A 22,142-nucleotide genomic window follows, 5' to 3' on the forward strand; every position below is an offset into this window, starting at 1 on the left:
TTTTAAAGGATCGTCCTGTTAGTCTGAGATGGTGTCCTCTGGCTCTAGTTTTTTCTGTGTTGAAACATCCTCTCCACGTCCACTTTATCCATGCCTCCCAGTATCTTGTATGTTTCAATAAGATCCCCTCTCATCCTTCTAAACTCCAACGAGTACAGACCCAATGTCCTCAAACGTTCCTCATACGACAAATTCTTCATTCCAGGGATCATTCTTGTGAACTTCCTCTGGACCCTTTCTAAGACCAGCACATCCTTCTTTAGATACGGGGCCCATAACTGCTCATGATACTCCAAATGGGGTCTGACCAGAGCCTTATACAGCCTCAGAAGTACATCCCTGGTCTTCTATTCTAGCACTCTTAACATGAATGCTAACATTGCATTTGCCTTCTTAACTGCCGACTGAACATGCATATTAACCTTCAGAGAATCGTGAACAAGGACTCCCAAGTCCCTTTGTGCTTCTGATTTCCTTAGCATTTTCCAGATTGTATTTAATTTGCCACTTCATTGCCCACTCCCAGCTTGTCCAAATTCTTCTGCAGCCCTCTTGCTTGCTCAATACTACCTGTCCCTCTACAGATCTTTGTATCATCTGCAAACTTAGCAACAGTGCCTTCAGTTCCTTCTTCCAGATCATTTATGTATATTGTGAAAAGTTGTGGTCCTAGCACAGACCCCTGAGGCACACCACTAGACACTGGCTGCCATTGGAAAAAGACCCCTTTTTTTTCCACTCTCTGCCTTCTGCCAGTCAGCCAATCCTCTATCCATGCCAGGATCTTACCCTTAACATCATGGGCATTTAAGTTATTTAACAGTCTCCTCTGTGGCAACTTGTCAAAGGCCTTCTGTAAATCTAAATAAATCATGTCCACTGGTTCTCCTTTGTCTAACTTCCTTGTTACCTCCTCAAAGAACTCTCACAGATTTGTCAGACACGACCCCCTTTGACAAAGCCATGCTGACTCGGTCCTATTTTACCATGCACTTCCAAGTACTTTGCGATCTCATCTTTAATAACAGTCTCTAAAATCTTACCAATGACCTAAGTCAGGCTAACCGGCCTATAATTTCCCGTCTTCTGCCTCCCTCCCTTCTTAAACAGTGGTATTACATTAGCCACTTTCCAGTCCTCTGGGACCCTTCCTGCCTCCAGTGATTCCTGAAAGATTATCACCAATGCCTCCACAATTTCCTCCGCTATCTCTGTTGGGACCCTGGGGTGTAGTCCATCCGGTCCAGATGATGTATCCACCTTCAGGCATTTCAGTTTCCACAGAACCTTTTAAAAAAAAAAAAAATAATTTTTATTCAAATTTTTACATTTTCTGCCTCGTCCCTCGGTATAGTAGAAAATACTCCGACCTCCTCTTATTCGTGGCCACACTCGCCATCGGGGCCTCATACAACAGCCTCACCCAACTGACAAACCCCTCCCCAAACCCGAACCTTTCCAGCACCTCCCACAAGTACCCCCACTCGACCCTATCAAAGGCCTTCTCCGCATCTAGCGCCACCACTATCACCGCCTCCCCTTCCACCGCCGGCATCGTAATAACGTTCAAGAGCCTCCGTATATTAGTGTTCAGCTGCCTCCCCTTCACAAACCCTGTTTGATCCTCGTGGATAACCTGCGGCACACAATCTTCTATCCTCGTGGCCAAGATCTTTGCCAACAACTTGGCATCCACATTCAGGAGTGAGATCGGCCTGTATGACCCACACTGCAGCGGATCCTTGTCTCGCTTAAGGATCAAGGAGATCAGCGCCCGAGACATCGTCAGGGGCAAAGCCCCCCCCTCCCTCGCCTCGTTGAAGGTCTTAACCAACAGGGGGCCCAGCAGATCTGCATACACCTTGTAAAATTCAACCGGGAACCCCTCCGGCCCTGTCGCCTTCCCCGACTGCATGTTCCCTATCCCTTTAACCAGCCCCTCAAGCTCAACTGGCGCCCCCAGACCCTCCACCCGTCCCTCCTCCACCCTCTGGAATCTCAGCCGGTCCAAAAAGCGCCCCATCCCCCCCTTCTCCGCCGGAGGTTCGGACCGATATAGTCTCTCATAAAAGTCCCTGAAGACCCCATTAATGTCTACCCCCCTCCGCACCATAATTCCTCCCCGGTCCTTAACTCCACCAATCTTCCTAGCCGCATCCCGCTTATGGAGCTGGTGTGCCAGCATCCTACTCGCCTTCTCCCCATACTCGTACGCCGCACCCTGAGCCTTCCTCCATTGAGCCTCCGCCTTTCTGGTGGTCAACAAGTCGAACTCAGCACGAAGGCTGCGCCGCTCCCTCAGCAATCCCTCCTCCCCGTACCTCCTGTCCACCCTCACCGTCTCCCCCACCAATCTCTCCCTTTCTCTCTGTTCCCCTCTCTCCATGTGGGCCCGAATGGAGATCAACTCCCCCCGAACCACTGCCTTCAGCGCCTCCCAGACCCTCAGACTCGGACCTCCCCATTATTGTTGGCCTCCAGGTACCTCTCGATGCATCCTCGCACCCGCCCCCTCGCATCCTCGTCCGCCAGCAGCCCCACCTCTAAGCGCCACAACGGGCGCTGGTCCCTCTCCTCCCCCAGCTTGAGGTCCTTTTGCTGCAGCGCCCGAATCTCCGCAGCCTGAGCCGTCTGAGTCACCCCGAGCCTGTCCAGCGATGCCCTCAACGGCTCCAGGATCTCAGCTTTTAGTTCCTGGAAGGAGCGCAGCAGCAGCTCCTGCTGCTCCCTCGCCCACTGCTGCCACCCTGCCGGTTCCCCGCCCGCCACCATCTTGTCCCTTTTGCCTCTCACCTTCTGCTGCAAAGTTGAGTTTCTGGTCACTCCACTTCTAGTCCAGCCCATCCACCAGCCGGCAAGCGCCGAGGCTGCGTTCCCACCTGGGGAAAAATCAAATCAGCGCCGTTGCGGGCCCTTAAAAGAGCCCTTGGTGAGATATTTTCCAGTTGTTCCCTTTGCTGCTAGAATCCAGCTTTCATAAGGGCCCTCAGGTCAGCTTGAGGCCTCTAACACAGCCCTTCCCCCGTCTGCATGCTGAATAGGCTTTTGTCTCTCTGCTGCAGCCCCAGCCAAATCCTACACTGTTTCTGTGGGACTGGAAACCAAGAAACATATCATTCCTGGGGGAAAATACTCCTCCAACATTCACCTATAGTTTTTCATAAAAATTCCACTCCATATTGCTTAAAAAAGAGCTCTTTTCTGTGATCTTAGCAGGAGCTGCCGTGTGTGTGACCACTCACTCCATGGTGCACACCTGAAGTCCTCGACAGAACCTTCTTAATAATGGTCACTGCACTCACCTCTGCCCCCTGGTTCTCCTGGAGCTCTGGCATCCCACTGGTGTCTTCCACCGGGAAGACATGCAAAGATTTTACATACACTTAAAAATAATGAAGACACCATGGAGGTTTTCATTCCTCAAGTGCAAGGATTCATTGAGTGCTGCCAGCACAAGCGATTTCTTTCTTCCTCTGTCTCCGAAGTGATTTTACTGTGTCTCAGAAGAATCATCCCACAGTAGCCATTGTAAAACTTCGAGAACAAAGAGTCGGACTGTCCAACTGTCATTCACTGTTTGGAAATAATCCAAATTTACACTCCTAATAGCTTTTGGTACGGGTCATCTGATGTCACCCCAGCTCTGTAACTAAGAGTCATAGACTAAAGGCAATATTCATCTGTTATTCTCTGGGCTCCCCGAGATTACACTAAATAAAAGCAAAATATTCCAGACGTTGGAACTCTGAAAAAAACCTGGCAACATCTGTGCAGAGAGAGAAAAACAGAGTTAACGTTTCAAATACACTCTGAAGAAAAGTCATACAGACTTGAACCATCTCTCCACAAATGCTGCCGGACCTGCTGAGTATGTCTAGCATTTTCTGTTTTACACCGGTGCCTTTGCATTCCATTTTGAACAAGTGACTCATCCTTGGAGATATCGAGCCTGTTTTCCATAATGCAAACAAACATAAACATTCACATCAACATACTTCAACCCAAGTCCCATAGATACTAAAGCTATCAAAAACATGTTAATAATACTTCCTGCCAGGATGCCAAAAAGCGAGAGGTTTTCTTCTAATAAAGATGTTCTGCCCGACAGATATGGTAAATCAAATAAACCAACACCTAGTTTTGTTCAAAAAGAGAGTGTCATCCAAGTTCAAGCTCCCTTTTAGCCATTTCTTCAAAGTTGATGACAACACAATTAACATACAACTGCTAAACTCAGACCCTCAAAGCTGGTTTAGCTCACCAGGCTAAATCGCTGGCTTTTAAAGCAGACCAAGCAGGCCAGCAGCACGGTTCGATTCCCGTACCAGCCTCCCCGGACAGGCGCTGGAATGTGGCGACTAGGGGCTTTTCACAGTAACTTCATTGAAGCCTACTCGTGACAATAAGCGATTTTCATTTCATTTCATTTCATTCACCTTCAAAGTCACAAACTTAATTGTGTACTTATGAGTAACTGCCTTCCTATTCTCTTGCCTTGGCTGTCCAATGTTTCATTAACAAAAAAACAAACTGAACTGTTTAAAAATTGATTAAATTACAATCCATGGATGTTATTTCAGACCCACATAGAACCCTAAAAATTAGTAGTAGCATTGTCAAAATGTTACCAAGTTTTCCTTCAACTTTTAATTTTTTTTTTGTCCCATCACCAAAGTTGTTTATCCCTTGTTGGCATAGTCTCTAATTGTCCATCTCACCAAAGATTGCAAATAAGTCTAGATGGTGGGTATTTGTGCGCTGTTTGTCCAGAGTGGGCACCACAGCTGAACTGTACCTTGTGTTCACCTAATTCCCACAAACATTCATTTCCAACACCATTCAGTTCAATTAGAAGAAAAGTGATTGGGAGCAGGACCCCTAGCCTCCACCACCCCGAACACATTTGATGTTAATACCCACATTTTTCCAGCAGGATCTTTGGAATCCCGAGTTGATTATTTATTTATTCATGTATTTATTCATTGTGTAATGTGAGAGTACCTTTAAGAAATGAGTGTTTGTAAATGGTGTGTATATGAATATCTGTAGTGAGAGTACCTTTAAGAAATGGGTGTTTATTACTGCAGTGATGTCAGAGAGTGGGTGGGAGCTGGGCTGTTTCAGCTTTTTACTTTCATTTTAGGCTGTTTGCTGCAGGGTGTGTTTTAGTTTTGTTTTCAGAGCTGGATAGCTGCAGTCACAGCCAGAAGGTGTATTAGAGTCTCTCTTTAATCTAAAAACTGTAAATCGATCCTTTGGTGATTTAAACTAAAAACTACTCTCAGTAGTGATTTTAACCTGATGTGCTTCTGTTAAAAGTTCTTTGTTAAGTCTTATGGGTGTTAAAAGGGAAGTAAGAATTACTTAGTGTTGTATTCTTTGGGGGTCGTATTTGAATTAATGGTTGCTGAGATGTTCACTGTATGTTTTAAAAAGGTTAACTTGAGTTCATAAAATAAACATTGCTTTGCTTTAAAAAATACTTTTCCATTTCTGCTGCACCACACCTGTAGAGTGGGCCGTGTGCTCCCCATACCACAATCTATTAAAGTTGTGGGTCAGGTGAACTCCATGATACACTTTGGGGTTCTCTAAACCCTGGCCCATAACAATTGGCAATTATAGTAGTTCTGCTGAAATAAGTTGGCTTCGCAAAGACCAAGAATTGGACAAAGTATCATCCTGTTCTTCACGGTTTGCGACCACACTGTTTGCTTCATTTAATCGCTAAGTCACTTGCAGAACCTGCTGCTGGTTTGAGTACTGCTGGGTACATTTGGGACCTTGTATTTTGAGGTGTCTTGGAGATAATTATGACTGTTGACAATTGAGTACAACAGCTGGTATCTGATTGGCTGCCTACTGATTCCAGTGGAATGGAAAAGTGAGAGGTGTATAACAGATGGCCGATCTGATGCTGTCTGATAGATGCTTCCGACAAGTTAAAATCATCCTTTAGAGATGGACTATATTATGCACCTCTGCAAACATCAGTTAATTCTAGACATCAGTATATTATGATATCTACTTGATAGTTTAAATTGGACATAGGATAATTCCTGGTCATTATTAGCTAGTTCTATGAAGAGGTTTCTATTGCACTGTATAATTACAATCTTAACCTTGACAGTAGATTACATTCATCAGTGATCTATATAGTAAAGAAGTTGCGTTGAATTAAAATAATGCTGGAATTTCCCAGCACATCCTGTTGGTGGGATTTGCCTTCAATGCACATTTGAATACCTCATTGCACCCACCGCGAGGGAACCAGAAAATCTTGGCCAATGCCTTTGTAGTGACACTTATCTCAGTGCTGAACACCACCTAGTGTTGGCATTGTGGAAAGTTATTTTTAAGAAAATCCTGAATTTAGCACTCTTTTATTCAGTTCACGAGGCAGACAAATTCAGCTTTTTCTTCTCATTCTTGGGATATGAGTATCAATATCAACAACAAGGCTGGCATTTTTTGACTATCCTTGAGAAGATGGTTGTGGGCTGTAAACTCCTTGAGCTAATCTTTAATTTTAAAGTTTCCTGCTTTGTCAGTATTGCCCTTGGTTGTCTTACTTGGTGTGACTGTTTTTTTCTAATCTCTACAAGAATGCTAAATCTGAAGCTTCGTTTATAATAGTTCACGTGTCACTGCCAAAGGAGGCCATTTACATGATTTTGGAAAATTTAAGCTGACAGTAAAAATATTGACAGTTAACCCATGTCTACTCATCCATTGCCTCATATTACATACAGATTGAAATGTCTTGCATGAGTTCCAAGTCATTAAACAAATATGACACTTCATTTTCAAACTGATGCAGTGTTGAGAGGAATAAAGTGGTGAAATTGTGGAGTAGATGAAAATGCGTCTTTCAGCTCTGATGACCAAACTTTCATTCATGAAATGCAAATGCAATTGCTTGCCGTTCGACTTTATGATTTAAACAGACAATACTGTACTCTAATGTGTCCTAGAATTTACAGGCAAATTAATAAAAAAATAAAGAAGACAAACTTGGTTAATTAGCAAAGTGATATCGGCTCAGAAATTGGCACTAATTGTGAGGTAGAGGAGCTTTGCGACTATGATCTAGAGTGATACCTACTGAGCAGTTATGGTACTGAGTGCATGGTAAACAGATTGCAAAACTTGTAAGTATGGTGCATATTGGAATTCAGTATGAGGGGCAACTCTAACATTTGTAGTTATTCAAGTAAACTAGATGTAGTAAGCATTTTAAAAAATGTATCCAAAGTATCAGTGAAAATTAGTGTACAGAAACCACTTGCTTACCACAAACTAAAAAGTAGATATAAATAATCTAGATTAAGATTTGACAGAGCAGGTTGTGTTCATTGTATAGTATGCGAACCATTAAGCTATCCAGAATGAATACATCTGAAGTAGGTATCACGGTTAAATTTCGCTGGCTGTAAGTCATTGAGCTGGAGTGCCAGTTGGAGATATTCCGACTCATAAGTGGGGTTGGTGGATTTATGGCATCCGGTCAGGGCCAGAATGGAACTGGTGTGACCAATAGTGTACAGGAACACAGATAAAACAGAGCAGAAAAAACCCCACAAAAACTACCAACAAGTATAATGTATATGCTGTCTTTGAGGATGAAGATAAGGACTTTTGGAAGGATGTCCAGAATGCAGACTGTGGAGCAGAAGGTTATCCAAAGCGGGGAGGAGGGAAAGCATAATGTGATAGTTGGTGGGTATTCAATAATTAAGGGGATACGTAGCATTCTTTGCAACAGGATCAAAAGTTCCGCATGATGTGTTGCCATCCAGGTCGCAGATAAATGGGCAGTTGCATGGGCTTTAAATTAGTAAATTGTAATGGAGGAGATGGAAAAGGTGGTACAAATTAAAGTTCAAAAACAAATGCGAAGACAAGAGAGTAACAGAAATGGCTTTACACATTGCAAGTAAAAGGAAAAATAAAAGATGCAAAGTGATTAAACCAAGAGAATGAAATAAGAAATATGTGAGTAAAATATGAGCTGGCAACCAGGTTAGGGTGACTAGCCCGAATGAGTGTTATTTATACAAATGGGTGGAATAAGGAGTAGATAAAATTGCACATGCAAATTCAATTTGATGGGTGTGACATAGTTACTTTCACTGCAAGATCATCAGGACTAGGGACTGGATGTAAGGTCTATAGCAGTGTTTTTCAGATACCTTTTCCCGGATCCACTTTTGCTAACCGCCAACCTTCAGGACCCACGCCGGCCCTCGACCATCAGCCTGACCTTGGCTGTGTTCCGTCCAGAGTGGGGTTCCCATTTTACCGAGAGCAGGACGCCGAGGAGGGGTGCATCCCACACTATTGACTTCCATTCCATGCAACTGCACTCTCCATCAACAGAGATTTCCACAACCTTCTTCTAAGTCCAGTCAGAAGTCTTACAACATCAGGTTAAAGTCCAGCAGGTTTGTTTCAAATCACTAGCTTTCGGAGCCCTGCTCCTTCCGCAGGTGAATGAAGAGGTATGTTCCAGAAACATATATATAGACAAAGTCAAAGCTGAAAGACCATACTTTGAATGCAAGCATTTGCAGGTAATTAAGTCTTTACAGGTCCAGACGGAGCAACTGGAGAGAGGGATAATCACAGGTTAAAGAGGTGTGAATTGTCTCCAGCCAGGACAGTTGGTAGGATTTCGCAAGCACAGGCCAGATCGTGGGGGATGAATGTAATGCGACATGAAACCAAGGTCCCGGTTGAGGCCGTACTCATGTGTGCAGACAATCGCCAGGCAGGAATGTTCCCTTCCAGTTTGAAAACACTTCAGCAGTCAAGGGCTTTCAGCCTCTGATATTCGGAGAAGTGTTCTCCAAGGCAGCCTTCAGGACACGCCGAATCGCCAAGCAGAAACTTACAACCGAGTTCTGCACATATGAGTACGGCCTCAACCGGGACCTTAGATTCGTGTCGCATTACATTAACCTGCAAATGCACGCATTCAAAGTATCGTTTTGCATCTTTGACTTTATATATGTTTCTGGAACCTACCTCTTCATTCACCTGAGGAAGGAGCAGTGCTCCGAAAGCTAGTGATTTGAAACATATCTGTTGGACTTTAACCTGGTGTTGTAAGACTTCTTACTGTGCTCAACCCAGTCCAATGCCGGCATCTCCACATCATGACTATCAAGTCCAGCAGTGGTTCGGCGAGCAACTTCCATCGTCACCATATTATTCACCCTACAGACAAAACTGTCTCGTAGCATTTTGGACAGACAAGGGCCATACTTGCAAAACACAACTCGTTTCCTTAGACCCGTCAAAAACTTGGTTACAGACACCCATGGGGTTCTTTCAATTGTGTTAAAGCGGTATACTTGCACGATAACTGATGGCTTGGGGCCTCAATAGTCTGCCACTAATGTTACCAATTCCTCAAACCTCTACAAGTCTTGAGACGGGGGTTGTTAGATTTTAGATTATGCTGAAGGTGGGTGCTCCGCAGGTAGTCAATGGTAGCACAATGGTTAGCACCGTTGCTTCACAGCGCCACAAACCCGTATTCGATTCCCGGCTTGGGTCACTGTCTGTGCGGAATCTGCTCGTTCTCCCCGTGTCCGGGTGCTCCGGTTTCCTCCCACAAGTCCTGAAAGATGTGCTTGTTAGGTGAATTGGACATTCTGAATTCTTTCTCAGTGTACCCGAACAGGTGCCATGGTGTGGCGACTTTTCACAGTAACTTCATTGCTGTCTTAATGCAAGCTTACTTGTGACAATAATAAAGATTATTATTAATTCCCCCCCCCCCCCCCCCCCCCCCCGATCGGCGAATCCCTGACAGGTGATGCGAATCCCGCCCCGACGCCGGCTGCCATATTCTCCGGCGCCGGTTTTCGAGTGGGGGCGGGGTTCACGCCACGCCAGTCGGGGGCCGTTGGCAGTGGCCCCCCTTGCAGTTCTCCAGGCCCCGATGGGCAAGCGGCTGTCCATTTTTGGCTAGTCCCGCCGGCGTGGGTTAGGCATGGTTCCACACAGAGGCACCTGGCAGATAAGTCGGCTGGGGCAGTCCTCGGGGAGGGGCCCCACGGTGACCTGACACTTTCGGGGGCTGTTGGCGCCAGTTCTCCTACCGGCATGGGGACTTAGTCTCCGGAAAGGAGAATCCTAATCTCCCGAAGAGTGGCATTTTGAAAGTGGTGTAAACCTGTCCCCAGTGGCACGAGTAGAGATGGCCTGGTTTGCAATGATTAGCGGCACCGTCTGCAGCTCCACCTTATTCGACAATATTCTGTCCACAGAGGAGTCCACACGAGAGGCTAAAAGAAACTCTTTGCTTATTGAACAATAAACTGGTTACATGTTATGCACACATCCCAGTAGGGACTCCTCTGCTCAACTCCCATTCAGGCTGAGCTTTTATACATCGTGTCCATGGCTCCGCTGATGGGGCACACCCCCCGCCCAGCAGAAAAGCTCGTATTCAGAGACTCACAGGGAGACTAATTGTTCTGACCTTGTAGGTCTCATGCGGTTTTATAACACATGTTAATCCAGAGTGCTGACAGCCTAAAGGGCTTTTAGTGTGTCACGAGTCAGTTACAGCAGAGTAGTCGTTTCATTTGGAGTCCGCTTTAAATTAATTACTGACTGTGGGATCTCAACCTCAAAAATTATTTTTCACCCACCACTTCTCTTTCAAAGTCTGACACCTCTCATTTGCCAGTACTTCCCTGCGTATAACACACATGGATTTTGCATTCTTATTTGTATCAGCACGATTGATAAAATCATGCCTCAAGAAATCATCTTTATACTGCTTTGTTCCTGACTTTCTTTCTACAAAGTTAACCAGAGGTTTTGGAGCTCTGTGCAGAGCTAACACTAGCACTGCTCTGTCCTGCCTGGACTCTTCTGTGCAGCTCTCTCCAGCAAATTAAGTTGTGAGATCCTGACCAGCAGGGACACTGCATATTTGTGTTTCTGGCCATCGCTTGTAAGAAAATGATTCATCTTCACAGTCCTCTTGCCTTGCTTGCCAGTAGCTAGGAAATGGAAGACGTTCTCCCCTGTAATTTGGTGCTAAAAACACGTACATACAGGGAGCTTGACATCAAGTGTATACGCATGGAGTGTGACCTTCTCACTGCTGCCGTTTATGGCTAAAAGACTGCACGTAGCCTCATTTCCTTCTTAAATTAATCCTGGCAGCGACTGCCATTCTCAATAAAAATGCCGGTAATGACCATTGGGTGCCTCTCCCGCGATCGGGACCACCATAGGAGCGCCGCGACCTACTTGATGCACGTCCATGATCCGCCAGCACTTTGAAAAATCTCAGTCTACAAGTCAGATAATTAAGATGGCAGATTGGGAAGAGTAGCCTTAGTGATAAGGAAGAAATCATTTGAGTGATGCGAGGATTCAGCAAGAGACGGTGGAGATTTAATAAGTAGAATTAAAAAATAGAAAATTATTTAAGACTGTTGTGTGAGTTATGCAGCGTGATTTTAATGTGGAATTTGAACTTTCATATAGATCAAAACAAACAGCACGTCTGTAAGGCAGTGAATTTCTTGACTGTGTCCAGTGTAGTTTTCTGCCGAGTATGTACTAGAGCGGGGCAAGCCCTATTGGATTTTGTAATGAGTAATGAGCCAGATTTGGTTAACAGTATAACAATGTGTGAACAGTTATCTAATTGTGATCCTCCCAGTGTGATTGAATTCTTCCGGGTGTTTGAAAGGGAAAATGTGAACTGGTTACTGTGATTAGATTTCGGCAAGGCTGACCTAAGTGAGATGAGTCAGAGGCTGTCCACAGTAAACTGAACAATTTTGTAATGGGAAAAACAACAGAGGAGAGCTTTTCAAAAGATAACAAAACAGTGGGAAAGATATAAAGAATGTCAAAGGAAGTCTGAAAAGAAACTTGCAAGAGATATCAAAATCAACACACGGTTGAAGGTGGTGGGGTAGGTGGTAGAGTCACTGGACTAGGAATCCAGGGGTCCAGGCTAATGCTCTGGGTTCAAATCGCATTGTGGAATTTAAATTCTCAGTAAGGGAACCATTACATCATTTTTGGTTGTTGTGAAAACCCATTTGGTTTACTAAGTCCCTTTTGGGAAGGAAATCTGCCTTCTTTACCAATCTGGCCAACATGTAACTCCAGATCTGCAGCAATTCAGTTCACTCATAAATGCCCTCAGAAATGGCCCAGCGAGCCACTTGGTTGTTTTGACTCACTTCAAAGGAATGAGACCGGATGGACCGAGGCACTGAGAAACAACAACGGCAAGCCCAGCCCTGTCAACACTGCAAAGTCTTCCTTATTAACATCTGGAGGCTTGTTCCAAAATTGGGAGGCGGTACCACAGACTAGTCTAACATAGTCATACTCATTGAACCAGTCATTGTAGAGAATGCCCCGACAACTACCGTCACCACCAGAGGTGGCACCATAGTCTGGAGGGTTGCCCTGATAGTCCTCAATGTGGACTGCAGACAACATGAAGTCTCATTGCATCAGATCAAATGCAAAGCAACCTCCTTCTGATTACCACCACCTGCCCAGCCCCCACCTTAGCTGATGAATCAGTTCCACTCCATGTTGAGCACTGTTTGGAAGAAGCTCTGATGATGACAATGGCACAGAATGTACTCTGGGTGGGAGACTTTAATATCCATTACCAAGAGTGACTCAGTAGCATCATTGCTGAACCAGCGCATTGACTTATAAAGCACATAGCTTTTAGACTGGGCCTGCGGCAAGTAGCGAGGAAATCAACAAGAGGGAAAAATGTACTTGACCATGTCCTCACAAATCTACTTGTCACCAATGCATCTGTCAATGACCACAGGAGTAGGAGTGACCACCGCATAGTCCTTGTGGAGGCAAAATCCCACCTTCAGATTGAGGATACCCTCCATTGTGCGGCACTACCTCCAGGCTAAATGGGATAGATTCAGAACAGATCTGCAGCAGAATTGTACTCAACCACAACCTGTAGCCTTATAGTTCGGTATATCCCCCATTCTGCCATTACCATCGAACCCTGGTTCAATGAAGGAGGACATGCCAGGTGCAGCATCAGGCATACCTATACACAACTGGGTGAAGCTGCAACACTGGACTACTTGCATGCCAAACAGTGGAAGCAGAGTTCCATAGGCAGAGCTAAGAGGACTCATCACTAATGGATCAGATTTAAGCTATGCAGTTGTATCATATCTAGTTGCAAATTGTTGTGGGTAAGTAATCAACTAAGGAAGAGGCTTCATAAACACCTCCATCCCCAATGATGGGAGAGCCCAGCACATCAGTGCAAAAGAGAAGCATTTACAGCAATCTTCAGTCAGAAGTGCCAAGTGATGATCCATCAGAGATGCGAGTCTTCAACTAATTTGATTTTCACCAGACGATATGAAGAGACGGTTGAAGGCACTGTGGATAATGCAAAGGTCATGTACTCTGACAACATTCTGGCAATACTGCTGAAGACTTACACTCCAGAACTAACTGCTCCTCTATCTAAGCTGTTCCAGTGTGGCTACAGCACTGACATTTACCTGGCAATGTGTGTCCTATACACAAAAGCAGGACGAATCCAACCTGGCAAATTAACGACTCATCTGTCTACTTTGAATTACCAGCCAAGTGGTGGAAGGTATAATGGACACCTACAAAGCGGTACTTACTCAGTTGATGCTCAGTTTGGTTTCGGTCAGGACCTCTCAGCTCCTGACCACATTGCAGCTTTGATCCAATCCTGGACAAAAGAGTTGAACTCAAGGTGTGAGCAGTGATTATTCTTTATTTTGACCAAGGAGCCCGGCCAAAACCGGTGTCAATGGGAGTCAGGGGAAAACTCTTAACTAGTTGGAGTCACACCGAGCACAAAGGAAGCTGGTTGCAATTTTTAGCAGTCAATCATTTCAGTCCCAGGACATTTCTGCATGAGTTCCTCAGGGCAGTGACCTAGGTTCAACCATCTTCAGCTGCTTCATCAATGATGTTACCTCAAACATAAAGTATGACATGGAGATGCCGGCGTTGGACTGGGGTGAGCACAGTAAGAAGTCTTACAACATCAGGTTAAAGTCCACCAACAGGTTTGTTTCAAACACGAGCTTTCGGAGCACTGCTCCTTCCTCAGGTAACTTCCTCACCTGAGGAAGGAGCAGTGCTCCGAAAGCTCGTGTTTGAAACAAACCTGTTGGACATTAACCTGGTGTTGTAAGACTTCTTACTGTGCAAACATAAAATAAGAAGTGGGAATGTTCAGTACCATTCACAGCTCAGGTACTGAAGCAGTCAAGCCCAAAGGCAGCAAGACCTGGACAATATTCAGGTTGAGCTGATAAAGTGGCAAGGAACATTCGGGATAACCCATCTCCTGACTCCTCTCAAAGCTAGTCCACTATCTAAAAAGCACAAGTCAGGAATTCTTTGGAATGCTCTTCACTTGCCTGGATGAGTGCAGTTCCAACAACTCTCAAGAAGCTCAACATCATACAAGCGATATGATCTTTGACCTCAGGTTGTGGAGGGAGACCTGGTAAGAAGCCAGTCACATTTTGTTTAAAGTACACAAATAGTTTGAGCTTCAAGACGTTTACTGTGAATAAGAAATAAGAAAGAAAGAATGAGTTTAGAACAAACTTCTCAATACAAGTTCAGAAAGATAAAACAATTTACATCTATCTTGTACTTAACATTCAGGGTAATTATGAGGTACATGTGAATTAACAGGCGAAATGTAGTTGAACACATCACACTGCACAATAAAAAGACAAATAAACCTGATTCCATGGATTTCTCAACAACCACTAAATGTCACATTGTGAGCCAACCTATCTCACTGAAACTTTGTCTTTCTCACCAGGATTTTGAAGATCTCACCTTGGCATTATCTCCCAAAGATCACACCCACTCGAACGGCTTCAACAGTGGTCCACCTCACAGGGTTTCAATCTCACCTTTTAAGATTCCTTTCCCCTACTTTTCTGAGTACGTTTAAGTGTCACCTTACAAGTTCAATTTCAGATCTTCGGCCATGCCATGCAAAACACCATGGCTCCAAAGGGATACCTTTGCTCCAGCGCCCACAGCACGGAGTTACCAAACTTTGACTGCCTTCATGGATCTTTCAGGTTTCTCTTAAACCCGCTTCACTTAAAGTCTGCTCCCCACAACTCTTTCTTTAATTTGGAGCCTGTTTCACCTTTCTTAAATAGCAGAGAAACATCATACCAAAGCTGGGCTTTGACAAAGAGTCATCGGACCCAAAACGTTAGCTCTTTTCTCTCCCTACAGATGCTGCCAGACTTACTGAGATTTTCCAGCATTTTCCCTTTCGTTTCAGATTCCAGCATCTGCTGTAATTTGCTTTTATCCTGCTTGATTTACACTCTATTCACCACCATAAATATTAATTTCCTCCACCAGTGGTGCACAGTGGCAGCAGTACATGTAAAATATGCACTGCAGGAACTCACCCAAGCTTCTGTAACCGATCCACCTTGTAGGGTGAAGGCGGCAGATACATATTTACACCACCTGCAAGTTCTCCTCCAAGCCATATCTGACTTGGAAATATATCGCCATTCCTTCACTGTTGCTGGTAAAAATCCTGGAACTACTTTCGTATCAACACTATGGGTGTATCTACACCACATGGACTGCAAGGGTCCAAGAAGGTGGCTCACCAGCACCGTCTCGAGGGCAGTTAGCATTGCGTAATAAATTTTGGCCTAGCCAGCGACGTCCACATTCCGTGAACGAGCAAGTTTTAAAAAAAACCCCACAAATTTTACAATTAATAATAAAAATAATATTATTAATTATTAGAAAGAGAGTAGCAATGTGGACCCTTTGACCACTTATAATGGGAATATTAAAAGTAAAAATGTTAAATAATTACTTTGCTGCAGCATCTGCACCAGAGTAAAAAGTCAGCATGGCAAAAATCCCAAAGAAATTTATTTTGAATCGATAACAGGGACTCGCCAAAATCAGCATTGGCAAAATAATAGTTATGAGGAAAATAATGGCACTCAAGTGCGATAAATCCCCAGGTTTCCACCCAAGGATTTTAAAAGAAGTAGATACGAAAAAGCAGATGCTTTGACTATAAAGTTCCAATGTTCTCTTGATTTAGGAACCATTCCTTTTGGTATGATGTTTCTCTGCTATTTAGGAAAGGTGAAAGAGTAAAACCAGGGAATGAAGGATCAATTAGCCAATTATTTGTTCTTGGGTCATTACGAGTGTCGGTAATTAAGGATGGTGTAATTGGACAGCCTGAAAATGTCCCCATTGATCAGTGAGAGCCACTGTGGATTTGCAAAGGGGAGGTCATGCCTGATGCACTTAATTGAATAAAAGTGATTAAAGTAATGAACATTTTTCTTTCTGTGGTTCTGGTTGCTATCATGATTGCCAACATTGCAAATCTTAAATTGAACTGGTCTTTTCTTCACAGATTCTTGCCTCCATGTTTATCCTTGTTCTCATCAAGATTGTGAATGATATAGAGTAGAATTCCAGTAGCAATATCAAGTAGTCCTATTCCAGATATAGAACAACCAGACAGAGTAAATCTCCCTCCTCTGTCTCGCCTCCATTCTTAAAAAATTGCTTCTACTGCACTAATTTGCTTTATTTGCCATTCCTTTCACCTGCAACATCTTGAATGCCAGAGACTTGTCAGTCTCATTTTACCTAGGACCCTTACAGCTAGCACACCGTTTTCAGAGAATTTCATCTAATTAAAGCTGGATTTAAACTCATCAGTATTTAAGCCATTGGCTCATCCAGTTCCCATGGCTTTTAAAGCTTTGGTGCATCAAAATAAAAAAGAAGCATCCATATTACAGTAAATTCTTTGGTTTCAGTTAAATAATCACAGAACTATTTTGTTCGAAAGAAATCTGTTAAGTCAGTAAGGTAGAGTTGTCTGTGTGGAGTTTGTACATTCTCCCCGTGTCTGCGTGGGTTTCGCCCCCACAACCCAAAAATGTGCAGAGTAGGTGGATTGGCCACGCTAAATTGCCCCTTAATTGGAAAAAATAATTGGGTAATCTAAATTTATTAAAAAAAAGTCAGTAAGGTAGTATTCATCTTGAAGTATGACAAGAATCTGAATTGAAATAGCCATGTAAATGCAGTCAAAAAATGATGTGGGAGAATCTTCACCATGTTGATGCAACCACTTGAGAAGAAAGCCCACCTTGGCGTTCTCAATGGCAGCAGGGGATACGCTATAAATGGTGGCCTTGATGGACATGCCCTTATCCCAGATTTGAAGAAATTGCCTCCTAAATGCGTCTAACTATGCTTTTATATATTTATTAAGCAGGCATGCTGGTGCCGTACTTCAATATGCTTGCAGATACACTATATAGCAAGTTGTATCTATCTAACGCCTTTAACATAATTAAACATCATGGGGCATTTCGCAGGAGCATTGCGTCACAAGCAGGCTTACATTAACACTGCAATGAAGGTACTGTGAAAATCTCCTAGTCGCCACACTAAGGCGCCTGTTTGGGTACACTGAGGGAGAATTCAGAATGTCCAATTCACCTAACAAGCACGGACTTATGAAACTATTCTAAAACAAATTACGACTCCAGGCCATACAAGGAGATATTAGGTCACATAACCAAAAGCTTGGTTGAAGAGGGAAGATTTGCGAAGTGCCTCAAGGGTAGATAAAGAGGTTTGGGAGGGGATTACAGAGCTTCTGGCCTCGGCAACTGTAGGCACAGTTATCAAAGGTAGAGTGATTGTTGGGGTGCTCAAGAGGCCAGAATTAAATGAGTGCAGTTGTCTTGGAAGGTTTTGGATTTGGAATTTTTGACTACCTCAACTTTGCAGAGGATGGAATATGGGGGAGCAGTCAGTGCATTGGAAGAGTCTAGAGGTAAGAATGGGATGAATGAGACAATTGAAGTGTAAGAGCTGAGACAGGAGCGGAGACTGGTGATGTTACACAGGTGGAAATAGTCGGTCTTAGTGATGTGTTCGGAAGCTCATCTTTGGGTCAAATATGATACAAGACTGTGAACAGCCTGATTTAGTCTCAAGCTGTTGCCAGAGAGAGGCATTGAGTAGTTCGGGAATGGGGTTTGGCGTGGTAGCCGAAAACAATGGGGCTAATCTTCCCAATATTTAATTGGAGGGAATTCTAGTTCCTCCAATACTGGATGTCGAATAAGAAGTCTGATAATTTGATAATAGTGGAAGAGCTGAGAGTGATGGTGTTGAGGTAGAGCTGAGTGTGGTCAGTGTGTATTAAAAAACTAATGCTGTTCCTTCCAAATGATGTCACTGAGGGGACACCTTTAGTAATGACCTGGGAGTGAGTGGAGAATCCATTGCAAGTGATACCCGGGTTCGAGTTTGATGGATCAGAGTGGATCTGAGTGAAAGAAGTCCAACAGGACGACAGTGGTGAGGCATTGGAGGAGGAGAGTGTGGCCAATTGTGTCAAAGGTTGCAGACAGTTCAAAAGGAAGAGGAGGGAAAGTTTAACTTTGCCACGGCCACATAAAATGTCACTTGTGACTTTGAAAAGAGCTCTTTCGCTACTGTGGCAGGCATGGAAATCTGATTTGAGGGATTCAAGCATGGGCTTCTGGGAAAGATGGGAATGGATTTGGGAGGTGACAACACATCAAGGACTTTGGAGCGGAACGTTTGGAGATGAAGCATTAATTCGCAATGAAGTTGGGATCAAGGGTCTTATTTTGAGGAGAGGGGTAATGACAGATGTAAAGAAGATGGGATAACATCTGAGGAAAGAGAACCGTCCATAGGGATCACGAGGGATAGGGTTGTGGGAGCAGCAGGTGGATATCATGGACATGAAAATAAAATGGAACAAGCTCCACTGGAAACATATTTGCCAGCAATGACTTGTAATGAAATGTAATCGAAGCACAAAGGCTTACTGTACAGAGGAAAAGTGATTTGCCCATCGTATTTGCCAATCTGAAACTAATCCTATTATCTCACTATCTCACTGTTCCTTTGTTTTAAATATTTATCTAATTTTCCACTTGAAACACTCCATTATCCCGATGTCAATCATTTGCTGCATGATCTAACATTTCTCCTGAGTCAAAATTTTGTATTTTCAAAGCACTATGTTTTCATCGAGCAAATTGTAAGTAGAGGAAATAAATGGAGCAGTTATATTCTGTAAACAAATATCAGTAAATATTCAAAACATTGCTGTTCACATGGAATTGGAGAGGTGCTGTCAAGTTTCACATTGTCACTAAGTGATGAGAAAGTTAGTCAAATTCATGTCATTTTGAATACTTTTCTGTCCTGATTTTTCTTTGACTTATGCCACATGTGAAGGTAGTGCGTCTCATTTGGTTTCATTTGGAATCTTCTGGTAACTCACCAACCTTGCCATTTCTCAAATATGACCGTTGGAAATCAGTAGCAATAGGTTGTTTCATGGTGGTGTGCACTACAGCCAAGCCTGACCCTGTCCTTATCTTCAAAGGCACTCTTTCAGTAGGACTCACTGGTCAACCATTGAAATTGAATCCTGGCTGGCTATATGATTCTTATAGAACAGTACAGCACAGAACAGGCCCCTCGGCCCTCAATGTTGTGCCGAGCAATGATCACCCTACTTAAACCCACGTAACCCGTATACCCGTAACCCAACAATTCCCCCCATTAACCTTACACTACAGGCAATTTAGCATGGCCAATCCACCTAACCCGCACATCTTTGGACTGTGGGAGGAAACCGGAGCACCCGGAGGAAACCCACGCACACACGGGGAGGACGTGCAGACTCCACATAGACAGTGACCCAGCCGGGAATCGAACCTGGGACCCTGGAGCTGTGAAGCATTGATGCTAACCACCATGCTACCGTGAGGCCCCTATTCATTGAAAAGAAAAACAGTTTGGTGTGAATTTCAAATATATGTCACCTTTGTTGCATGGAGGAATGTCCCAAAAGATCTAATGACGTGTCAATGCTAATTTTCATTGATGCAAATTAAAAACACTGCACCGAGCAGTGTGTCGAAAGTCCCTGTGTCAGGCCAAACATTGCAGTGAGGCAGCTGTCTGACAGGATGCACTTGTTTTTTTTCCCATTAAGGGGCAATTTAGCGTGGCCAGACAGGATGCACTTACAGCAGTTTTGAAGGTATTGGTTCAAAATCTAGTATTTTAAATTCCACTGGTAATTTTGAGTTATCGTACATTTTATTGCTGCTAATATTAGTAATACACAAGGATAGAATTATGGTACCTCTCCCCACTCTGATACTGCTTAATTCATGTGCTGGTATTATTAGTACAATAAGTAAGACCTTGCGATACAGGACATATCCATATAGGCAAGTGGATTGAGGTGATGCAAAGAAATATCTTGTGAAGTCTAGAATAATTGATATATGGGAGATTTCCATTCTGAAAAGCCCTTGTTAATATATTAGTGCTCTGAGTAAGAAGCATAGACTGTGTATATTATTCAGAGCTAAATGATGTACTCTGTCAGGCCTAATGAATGCGAATGATTAGCTTCTGAAATGTAATTTCCTAGTTTGTTGCATTAATGAATCTTGTACACAAAATGCAAATTAAAGATTTAAAATGTATTTAATCAGTCTCTAAGACAGATTTCAAGCAATAAGAGAAACAATAATGGATGGATTGCATAAAAAATTACATTTTCACTGCTTAAACACTAATTTGCTTGTAGAATTGTATGGCCACAATGGAAACAAGTTAGAAAGAATGATACCTTTAACACTTAAGAGAGACCATTAATGATGTTTCAGCAGGAAGCAGCAAGGCACTTATCTGTTTAATGCATTTGACCAAACTACAAAAGGAGACTATAAATATAATGTGATATGTTTTTAATTGACATTTAATTAAATGGGGTTATCTTTGTAATTAAACATAAGGAGAATCCTTTATGTGTTAATTACTTCATTTATAGATGGATATAGTTGGATTAATATAATGAGAGGAACATTTTTGTGGAGATGCAAGAGCAGAGGGACCTAGGGGTGATTGCTTGCAGATCTTAGAAGGCAGCAGGACATGTTGATAAGGTGGTTAAAATAGGCGATGGGTAATTAATGTTTTAAATAAAGGCTTTAATACATAAATACGGAAATCATTTATAAACCTCTGGTTAGGCGCAACTCTGTACGCCACTCTTCAGGAAGGATGTTAAGGATTGAAGAGGGTACAGAGAAGATTTAGGATTGTTCATTCTCCTTCAGGCAGAGGTTGAGGGAAAACCTAAATATAGGCATCAAAAATTATGAGGATTGTTTTCATAGTAGGGAGAAACTATTTTATGGTAACCAGAGGTCAGAAATTCAAACAATTGGCAAAAGACTGGAGGAGAATTCTTTACATGAACCTGGTTGGAAGATCTCGAATGCATCACCTGCAAGAGTCATGAAATCAGATTCAATTGGAACTTTTAAAAGGCAAATGTGTATGTGGCAAAAGAGGACTAATTTTCATGGTTACAGGCAAAAAGCTAGGGTATGTGGCTAAATTGCATTGCTGTTTCCAAGAGCTAACACAGGCATGACAGACTGAATCGCCTCTTCCTGTACCTTAAGTGCCTATGAGCATATGACTTAACTATTACTGCTAAGTACAGCTGTGAACTATATCCTAATGCAATGGTGAATATTGATTGATGGCGAGAGAAACCATAATTGCATTCCCATGCATTACTAATTTTAGCATTAATAAAGTCCAGAGTACTTCTACTTGGTTGAATTTCTGACAATGGCACGAAACAATCATACTAAAGTGCAACATTTTTTTGAAAGTTCAATGATGTCTTTGAAATTACTGTACTCTTAAATCTATAACCTTAATCTATACAAATACCAATGTGGTATGAATCCGATACATTGGTCAATGTTGTTTAAAAATGTCGGGTGAAAAATTTAAAATCTACCCAAATCTTAAATGATTTGTAGCCTTATTGAACTTCAAAATTTAGGCTATTGGATATGTAGCTGTCTGTATCAGTAGAGTTTATTTCTTAACCTTCCACTGAGCTAGTGCGTTATTGTTAGTGACAAACTATATTTGTTTATTGGCTATATAAAAGTTACATTTGATAGAAATGCATAAATTTGGAATAA

General features: G+C 43.1%; 1 protein-coding gene across 4 annotated transcripts in view; it reads left to right on the plus strand.

The window, feature by feature from the left end:
• ascc3 (activating signal cointegrator 1 complex subunit 3) overlaps nucleotides 1–22,142 on the plus strand; it is a 661,661-nt gene that overhangs the window by 93,350 nt on the left and 546,169 nt on the right. The gene's annotated exons all lie outside the window — the stretch shown is intronic.

This window comes from Scyliorhinus canicula, chromosome 6 (genome assembly GCF_902713615.1).
Source record: "Scyliorhinus canicula chromosome 6, sScyCan1.1, whole genome shotgun sequence".
NCBI lineage: Eukaryota > Metazoa > Chordata > Chondrichthyes > Carcharhiniformes > Scyliorhinidae > Scyliorhinus > Scyliorhinus canicula.